General features: G+C 40.7%; 1 pseudogene; it reads right to left on the reverse strand.

The window, feature by feature from the left end:
• Positions 1-4,939: 4,939 nt before the first annotated feature.
• Positions 4,940-8,138, reverse strand: LOC136454787 (receptor-like protein EIX2; annotated as a pseudogene).
• Between the last annotated feature and the right edge of the window lie 1,091 nt (positions 8,139-9,229).

The raw sequence follows: 9,229 nt of genomic DNA on the forward strand, positions 1-9,229 counted from the left end.
ATGCTTATGAGAGTTTCGATGATTACAACAGAGGATATTGCTAGCTATTTATATCCGGGGCCTACTTGCCCTGCAAGCTACGTAGTAGTGCCCTAGTCGGAGTCTTGGCGTGATCTTGAGATATCCTTCCTTGAATGGGCGAGTCGTGAGCCTTCGGGTCTTCTTTGGTACGGATTCGGTAGCCAGCATATCCGGTAATCAAGATTCCTAGGAGTATGGCATCGTCACTACTATATCACATATTCCGATTACTTAGATAACATGGGATCCCTGACATGTATTGTCCACAAGTTTAAGAATATTAGCGAGGAATAAAGAGTATGCAAATTTAATCAAAAGATAGCATGGAGATTGAGTATCATTTGATTTGTATTTTAAATTTGTTCAATTTTAATTTTTATTTAAATGTAGGGAGAGAGGATGCACAAACCGAGTTTGGAACTGTTGATCTGTTGTGCATCATTTGTGGGGAAGGTTTTGAATGCTTGTGTGGCTTATCTCCCCCACACTTATTCTTGTACCTGTTTATTCAATCAAAAGAAACAAAAAACGAAGACAAGCAAGGACTCTACCGACATGAACACCGGGAGTCTAAATTTTATTTTATTTTTACTTTTGTTATTATTATTATTGTTGTTGTTGTTGTTGTTGCTGCTGCTGCTGCTGCTGCTGCTGTTGTTATATTTTTTTTTATTTAAAGTGTTCTCCCAAATTATTATTATTATTGTTGTTGTTATTGTTGTTGTTGTTGTTGATGTTGTTGTTGTTGTTGTTGTTTTAAGTATACTCAGCAAGGCTAAAATAGAGTTTGCAAATTAATTCTAGCCTTGATTCATCAGCATTATTAATTACCTCTATTGTTTTATGAAAGTAATTGCTCAAGTTCACTAACCAAAATTAAATACCATGTTTAAATTTAATTAAAGAATGCCATTTTAATCTAAGCACCATTCTTAATTTAAAACGCCTATGAATGTATTGCTAGCGAATCCATCCAAACCAGAGCATATGACAAACAAAGGAAGTATGATTTTATATTTTTATAAAGACAAACATGAGTAAATGAGTTGGTGAAGAGTTATTTACCTTTGTATACCTGAGTGCATTTACCGACAGCATATATGGATAAAGCCTTGAGGCTGTTGCAACGGTGGCTTGATTGCGCATGATCAAACTCAGGCAAGCAACAAGGCTAGGCCACACACATAAATAGTGTGCATAGACCATGGGCCTTGGTGGTAGAAGCAAAGGTCTGTAATAGGAGCAACCGTCTTACGGCTCCTTTTTTTATATATATTATTTTCTTTTTCTCTTCTTTTTTTCAGCTTTCTTTTTTTTCTTTTATAGTAAGATAGAACTGACATCATCATTTTTTTAAGTCTTTGGTGTGTATGAAACTTTGGGATTTTCACCATCCTCCCCCACACTTGGACTCTTATGAAAGTCAAGTGTGCATTGTTGAGGGTCTCCTTTCGAGTGTGTTCCATCACCAAAGATCATCGAGGTATATAATCCCGACATGTCCTCCTGCAAACCAGAAATCGCCAAAACTCGTGGAATTCGTTAGTTATAAGTCCTAATTTTAAGTTTGGTGTTTATTTTAGCAGATTTTATGTAAGAAATGACGGTTAGAAATAGGAGTTAAGGACCGCCAACAGCAGGGTCGGGGCCCAAGGCCAGTGAACTCGCCGGAGCAAAGGAGCGGGCAGAGGAGGGAGGTGGCAGTCAGCAGGAGCGGGGAAAGAGAAAACCTAGAAAACTACTCGATACGACCTCGAATCGAATACCCCATTGATGCAAATCACGGCGAAAATGAGAGAGAAGAGATCTCAGCAATACCTTGCGACGAACCCTGCAGAACACCCATCGGCGACCCCTCGAAATCAAATCCCGCCGGTGAGGTCGCCCCGAAGAGGAGAGCGATGGGGAAGAAGATGAAGATGAGAGCGATGGGGATGAAGCCACACTGTCCAAATCGCTCGCCCACGTCGCTTCGTTGGGTCATCGCGTGGAAGCGGGGAAGGGGCGGGGCAAATATTTCGAAACGGATTTTGGCGAGGCGCATGATGCGCTGGGTCGTCACGTGGACTGGACGTAAAAGGAAAGGGAACTGCGGATGGGAAAGAAAAGGAGAAGCATGATCGGACCGTTCGCTCGAATAGAAAGCGGTGAACGACCGCCAAAGTAGAATTGGGGACAGCGGGACTAAGAAGTTTTTAAGGTAGGGAAAGATATATCTCTACAGTCTACATAAGACCCAGTTAGCTGGGATTCCCTCATCGCCCGATAACCCGTGAGCCATCAGATGAGGTGGTCCAAGTCCATCCAATTTAGATAGGTTTAAATTTTATAGGAATCATACTGAAAATTCATGAGAATCAATTTATTTAAAAAAACACAGGAGAGAGAAATTTCTCAAATAGGGCCTAACCCAGAGCACGGGCGGTTGCGAATCGTGGGATTTTTTTTATTTTTAATCTTTTTTATTTAATATTTTAATAATAATCGTTCCTAAAAAATTTTGCGGATTTGACCCTTTTGTCGCGCCAGCGGCCAAATAACGTTGTCGCCCCACATGCATTGGCACGGCAACATCCGCCACGTTAGACGGCATTTCCGACGTAAAAAAACGCTGTCACGCCACTCCCGCTGGCGTGACAGTATTGTTCTGTCGTGTCACCGGGAGTGGCATGATAAGATAAAATCTTTGAAAAATCATAACTCTTCGATGCGACGTCAGATGAAGATTAAATTTATATAAAAATTATAGCTCTCAATGAGATCTACAAATTTGTAGTTTTGAGTTTTTTCATTTAAGGAAGTTAAGATGCTCAAAAAATAATATAAAATTTCAGGAGCATAATAACAGCGTACAAGTGCTCGTCGCATTAGGAAAATAATATCGTTTTTGTATGATGTAAAATGAAGATACTTTTTACATGAAAGTTGTAGTTTCCAATGGGATCTACAACTTTGTGGTTTTGAGTTTTTACATTTAAGATCGTTAAAATGCATAAAAATAATATAAAATTTCAGTAGCATAATAATCGCGTACGCTTGTCGCATTAGAAAAATAATATCGTTTTTGTATGGTATGCTGTTGAAATTTTATATTATTTTTTTGAGCATCTTAACGTCTCTAAATGTGAAAACTCGAAACTATAAAGTTGTATATCTCACTAAGGGCTATAATTTTGATATAAAATATATCTTCATTTGACACCATACAAAAATGATATTATTTTTCTAATACGACGAGCGTCAGTTATAATCTTTTAAAGGTTTTGTCCTGTCACGATGCTCTCGGTGGCGCGACGGAACAATACTGACAACGTTTTTCACGTCGGAAACGTCGTCAAATATGGCGGATGTTGCCGCGCTAATGCATGTGGTGCGACAACATTATTTGGAAGCGTGACCAAAAGGGTTAAATTCAAAAAAAAATTGGGACCAATTATTATTAAAATATTAAATAAAAAGATTAAAAAATAAAAATTCTCCCAGATCGTGAGGAACCCGCTTGGTAGTTCCTCCCTCTTCTGCAGCCGGCGAGGCAACTGCAGCCTCTGTACGCGGTGGCGAGCACAGAAGGTGCTCGAGCTTTGGCTACTGCGGCTACAGAGACGAGCGCCTCTTCGTCTCCAGGCAGCAAATTTCTGCCGTGGTGGGCCTGGCCGCCTGGGTCTGGCCGCAGCGGCGGAGGCGGTGGTGTCCAGCGCATCTACAACGGCGGCAGTGGCGATCGGGGCATCCGACCTTGTTTTGCTGCCGCTCCGCTGCTGCTACTGTAGCCGTCGGCGAGTCCATGCGGCCACGCTGGGTACTCCATCCTCACCTGGAGACCACGACGCGATGCCGGAGAGCGAGATGTAGCTCCAGCCACAGCCCACAGCCTACAGCCTCTGTGCCGTCCATCAACGGATGCAATGCCCTTAGCTGGCGTTGCCTCCACCACTACCTGCAATGTGTTCGACAAAATGTCCAGCTCGCTCTAACCTCCAGTTAAAAGGTTTACATGCTAAACATTGATGCACCTGACAGATTTTGCAAAGTTCTCTATGCAACTTACATGATTCTTTGGAGCGAAATCTGCAAGTTTCACAAGTTTGATTTCCCGGAAATTGGTTATTGTGTGAGTCGATTTGGATTAGCAATGGTTTCGATTCCCAAAGACACACTGCTTTCCAACATATTGATATAGCACACCAAAGTCACCAAGACAATTAGTGTTGGATCACACATATTCAGTGCTCCTTTTTAGCCATAGGATATACCATAATATTTTTGGTAAGCATTGTATGCGACCAAGATGTTGTAGCTAATATGAATTGCTCACATCTCAGTATTGAATGTATAATGCAAATGTACAGATCAGAGGAAACATGCTCATATACTTCAGTGCCCCTTTTGAGCCATCAGATATGCCATGATGTTTTTGGTAAGCACTGTATGCAACCAGATGTTGTAGCTAATATGAAATGTTCACATCTTAGTATTGACTGTATGCAAATTTACAGATCAGAGGAGACATTCTCATAGGCTTGATCTGAGATCCTGGTGGAGCTTATGAAGCGTATTATCATCGTTACAGCCATTACTTGAACAGGAGTCTATACCACTAGATGTAGGAGTAGTGCTATTGGTCTTGCTCATACAATCCAGAAAGACCCAGTTACAAGGCAGACCTTATGGTTTCTGTACCTCAAACTACAAATCCACTCCAATGATTTCCTATATATCCAATTGTCAGACCTTGTTTATGCTCATCTAAAATTGATTTTGTTTTGCCATTGCAGTGAGGTTTACATCAAGGAATTCTCAAAGGTGACTCCATTCACCATTGTGCAGCTTGTGAAAATATTGGATGAGTAGCTCATAATGCAGTTGTTTATACATGTGAGCAATCTGATTTTATGTTTCAATCTATTCCAGTGTGCAATAAACCAACGATAGGGCCACGCTGCTCCTCAATCCCGATCAACAGCTGCATTTGTTTACAATGTACAAATACAATGGGTTGGGCAGCTGGCCTGCTCAACGGAGGGCGCGGCAAAGCCTCGCCTGTCTTTCTAGTAGATTAGTTAATTCAAAGACATGAACATGTCAAATGTGAAGCCATATACCACTCTCGCGGATCATTTCTAATTTATATAAACACACTTATTTTTTTGAACAATAGATGTAGATTACATTATTCAAAATCATGACATTAAGTAAGGAGCAACGTGATGAGTAGCTGATTCTGATAATCTGATATCAGCTCCTGGTATCCATTTTTCTTGACAGAGAAGCCGAGCCAACAGCTGCTTGCACGTAAACCCAGTCATACAATTTATCATAGAGTGTGAAGCAAACAATTCTCCATTTGGTCTGGAACAAGAGGATGCAGAATACTGTCCAGAGCCCTATCACAAATCCGGAACTCATGCCGAGGAGAAGGGAAGCATTATCGCTTCCATCCTTTTGATCTTCTGGAGCACCAGGGATCAAGCTAGTTTCAGGACATTTCTTTGTGAGAGGAGGACCACAGAGACCTGGGTTTCCGACAAAGATTGATGCCTGATCATCGAGGACTTGCAGTTGATTTCCAGATGGTATCTTTCCTGATAGATTGTTATAAGACAGGTTCAAGTGGCTCAAATACGTGAGAGCTGATAAGCTTGTGGGGATTTCACCGGAAAGCTCATTGTGCGATAGGTCGAGGGACTCTACTTGTGCCAAGTCACCGATTTTTCTAGGAATTTCTCCACTTAAAGCATTCCATGACAAGTTGAAGTTATTCAGTGCAACAAGAGTGCAGATCTCTTCAGGTACCTCTCCAGTAAGATTGTTACAAGATAAATCCAGATTCACCATATAAATTATTTCTCCTGTATATAGCTGCTCTTTACCTTTTGTGACTACAGTAAAATTGTCATTATATTCCATCATTTCATTTATACCAAATGACATATCAGTAGCCAGTAGATCTTCATACTCATCATCTGCTAGTGTCATCCCCTTCCACTTGACAATAGATTTTGGTATGATACCTGATAAGTTATTGTAGGCAAGGTCCAAATACTGAAGATTAATCAGATTCTCCAACTCCACTGGAATGTGACCGCAAAACATATTATGCCTTAACCGCAAGAACGCCAAGGATGGTAGCTTATTCCCAATCCATGGGTGTAAAGTCCCAAAGAATTGATTATGTGACAGATCAAGGAATATGAGTTTCTGGCAGTTTCGGAGAAATAATGGAAATTTCACCGGAGAGGTGGTTATTTCTTAAGCTTAGAGTAAGAATACTCAAACTTGTCATGTTTGTTGTGTATTCATAGCCTAGGCAATCAGGAAGCGATCCAGTGAGATTATTACCTGAGATATCTAAGAATTGTAGTGACTGCAGTTTGCATAATGAAGATGGGACAGTGCCAGAAATGAAGTTGTTATATAGAAAAAGTGTTGAAAGCCAGGGCGCTCCAAAATCCAGTGGCAGTGGGCCATATAAATTGTTTCTACTAAGATCCAAGTGAGTTAGATTAATAGGAAGCTTAGGTATTGGACCACTGAACTGGTTAGAACTTAGATCCATTGCAGATGCTCTCATAAGTTCCATTTTAGGTGATAGAGGACCACTAATTTGATTATTTCTCATGTTCAGAAAGTCAACTGAGGAAGCCATTGTCCAGAACCAATCTGGAACCATGTCAGATATGCTTGTGTTTGAGATATCAAAATTGTTCATGTTTGTTTGCCATCTTAGCCAAATTGGAAATTTAGGCCCCAGGATGCATGACCGAAGTTGAAGCTCTGTAAGATTAAAGGGAGGAACCCAAGTCGAGTTCACTCTGATGGCTATGGAGTTGTCAGACAGAGACAAGCGCTCCAAGTTTACTTGGCCTGACAAATGCCGTTCATGCAAGTCACCGTCTAGGTTGTTGGAGCTTAGGTCCAAGTCAGTTAGATATGTGAGCTGTCCTACCCACAGTGGCACAGGACCAGTGAGCTTGTTATCACTGAGATCAAGCCATGTCAAATTTCTGAGGGGTTCTAATTTGTCTGGTAGGTTTCCTGTCAGATTGCTGATGGGTAGAAACAAAGTCTTCAATTTATTCCATGAACAACTAGGTAATCGTTTGAAGAATTCTGCTATACTCCCATTGATGTTGTTTTCAAACAAAAATAACTCCTCCAGACTACAAAGATTTTTCAAGTTTGAAGGTATCATGCCCACAAGGTCATTTCCTGACAAACGAAGGTCATATTCCCTAACTCATACGGAAATGGACCATGCAACTGACTGAATGAGACATCAAGTTGCTTGAGGCTAGTTAAATACCAAAACCAGTTGGGTGCGATATGCTTGTGGAAACGGTTACCCAAAATGCTCAGAGATTCAAGAGACGTCAGATTTGAATGCAAAAGAGAATCTGGGCTGGTGCTAAGCTCACAGAAAGAGAGATCAAGACTTACAAGAGATGGAAGTTTGTTCACCACGGAGACCCAGTTGATGATGGTACTGAGGTTCACCCCGCTCATGTCGAGGTGCTCAAGGGAAGATGACCGTGACAGCCAGGTGATATCCGTGGAGTGCGTGTCACCAAAAATGGAATCAAGATTCAAGTAACGCAAGTTGGAGAGGTTACCCAGCTGTGGTGGTATCCTTCCAACTAAGCTGGACAACGATAGGTCGAGATATCTCAACGCATGTAAAGAGCCCAAGAACTCGGGTATTTTCACCATGCTGACTGAAACGGTTGCAGCTAAGGTCGAGATATTTCAAGTGTTGCAAACCAACAAGTGAGGAGCTTATGTTACCTCCAAGCACCTGCATACTCACATCACTGTTGTAGCAGTCCGGGCCTTGTAGATCGAGCTTAACAACATGACCAGTTGTGTTGCTGCACTGGACGCCCTTCCATCTGCAACAGTTATCTCCCTCCCATAATGACAGGCGGTTTGCAGGGTCTGAAAGGCCAACTCTGAAGGCGAGGAGAGCTGACCGCTCATGGGCTATGCACCTCTTGATGATATCATTGGTGTGGGTGGATGCCTCTGTGAAGCTTTTGGGCCTTGTTTAGTTTTACCCCAAATTCCTAAAAAGTGCTACAGTACCTGTCATATCGAATGTTTGCGGCCCGTGCATGGAGCATTAAATGTAGACGAAAAAAAACTAATTGCACAGTTTGGTGGGAAATTGCGAGACGAACGTTTTAAGTCTAATTAGTCCATGATTGAACACTAATTGCCAAATAAAAACGAAAGTGCTACAGTAGCCCCAAATTTCAACTTCCTACGACTAAACAAGGCCTTGGTTTGGGTAAAAACGAGCAGGGTTATGGCTATCTGGATGCCGGAGATGTCAAGCCTGGCCATTGTTGCTTTGCTTTGCTTTGCTTTGGATCTCTCTCTTCTTCTTTGCGAGGAGCGCTTTGGTCTGAAGTAATATATATATAACTACTACTCTGTACCTGGCTACAAAATAACTTATTCTGTAGCCACTTTGAGTTACGATAATTACTATGTTAATTTACGAGATTATAGTAACTCCATACTAAATGGTTTACTATAATGTTATGGTAAATATCTCCATGTGTTATAGTAACCTAACTATCGTAAATATGTATTGACATTATCGTAAATTAGTATTAAATAGAGGTGGCTACGAAATAACTTATTTTGTAGCTAGCTACTGAATATACTCTCTCTCTCTCTCTCTCTCTCTCTCTCTCTCTCTATATATATATATATATATATATATATATATATATATATATATATATATATACACACGTACTGTTCTATAGCTGGCCGCAGAATAAGTTATTATGTGGCCACTTTGAATTACGATAATTACTATACTAATTTACGAGATTATGGTAACTACCTCATAAATGATTTACTATAGCATTATGGTAAGTATCATCTTGAATTATAGTAACCCATGTATCGTAAATGTGTATTGTCATTATCGTAAATTGGTATAAACATTATCGTAAATCAAGGCAGCCATAGAATAAGTTATTCTGTGGCCAGCTACAGAATAGCCCTACCCTATATATATATATATAGTGTTTTCGGGGTTTGAACTAGTCTGCAGGTACTTAGGCCTGGTTTAGTTGGGTGAAAGTTGGGAATTTGGTTACTGTAGCACTTTTGTTTTTATTTGGCAATTAGTGTTCAATCATGGACTAATTAGGCTCAAAACGTTTGTCTCGCGATTTCCAACTAAACTGTGCAATTA

This window comes from Miscanthus floridulus, chromosome 5, assembly GCF_019320115.1.
Source record: "Miscanthus floridulus cultivar M001 chromosome 5, ASM1932011v1, whole genome shotgun sequence".
Lineage (NCBI taxonomy): Eukaryota > Viridiplantae > Streptophyta > Magnoliopsida > Poales > Poaceae > Miscanthus > Miscanthus floridulus.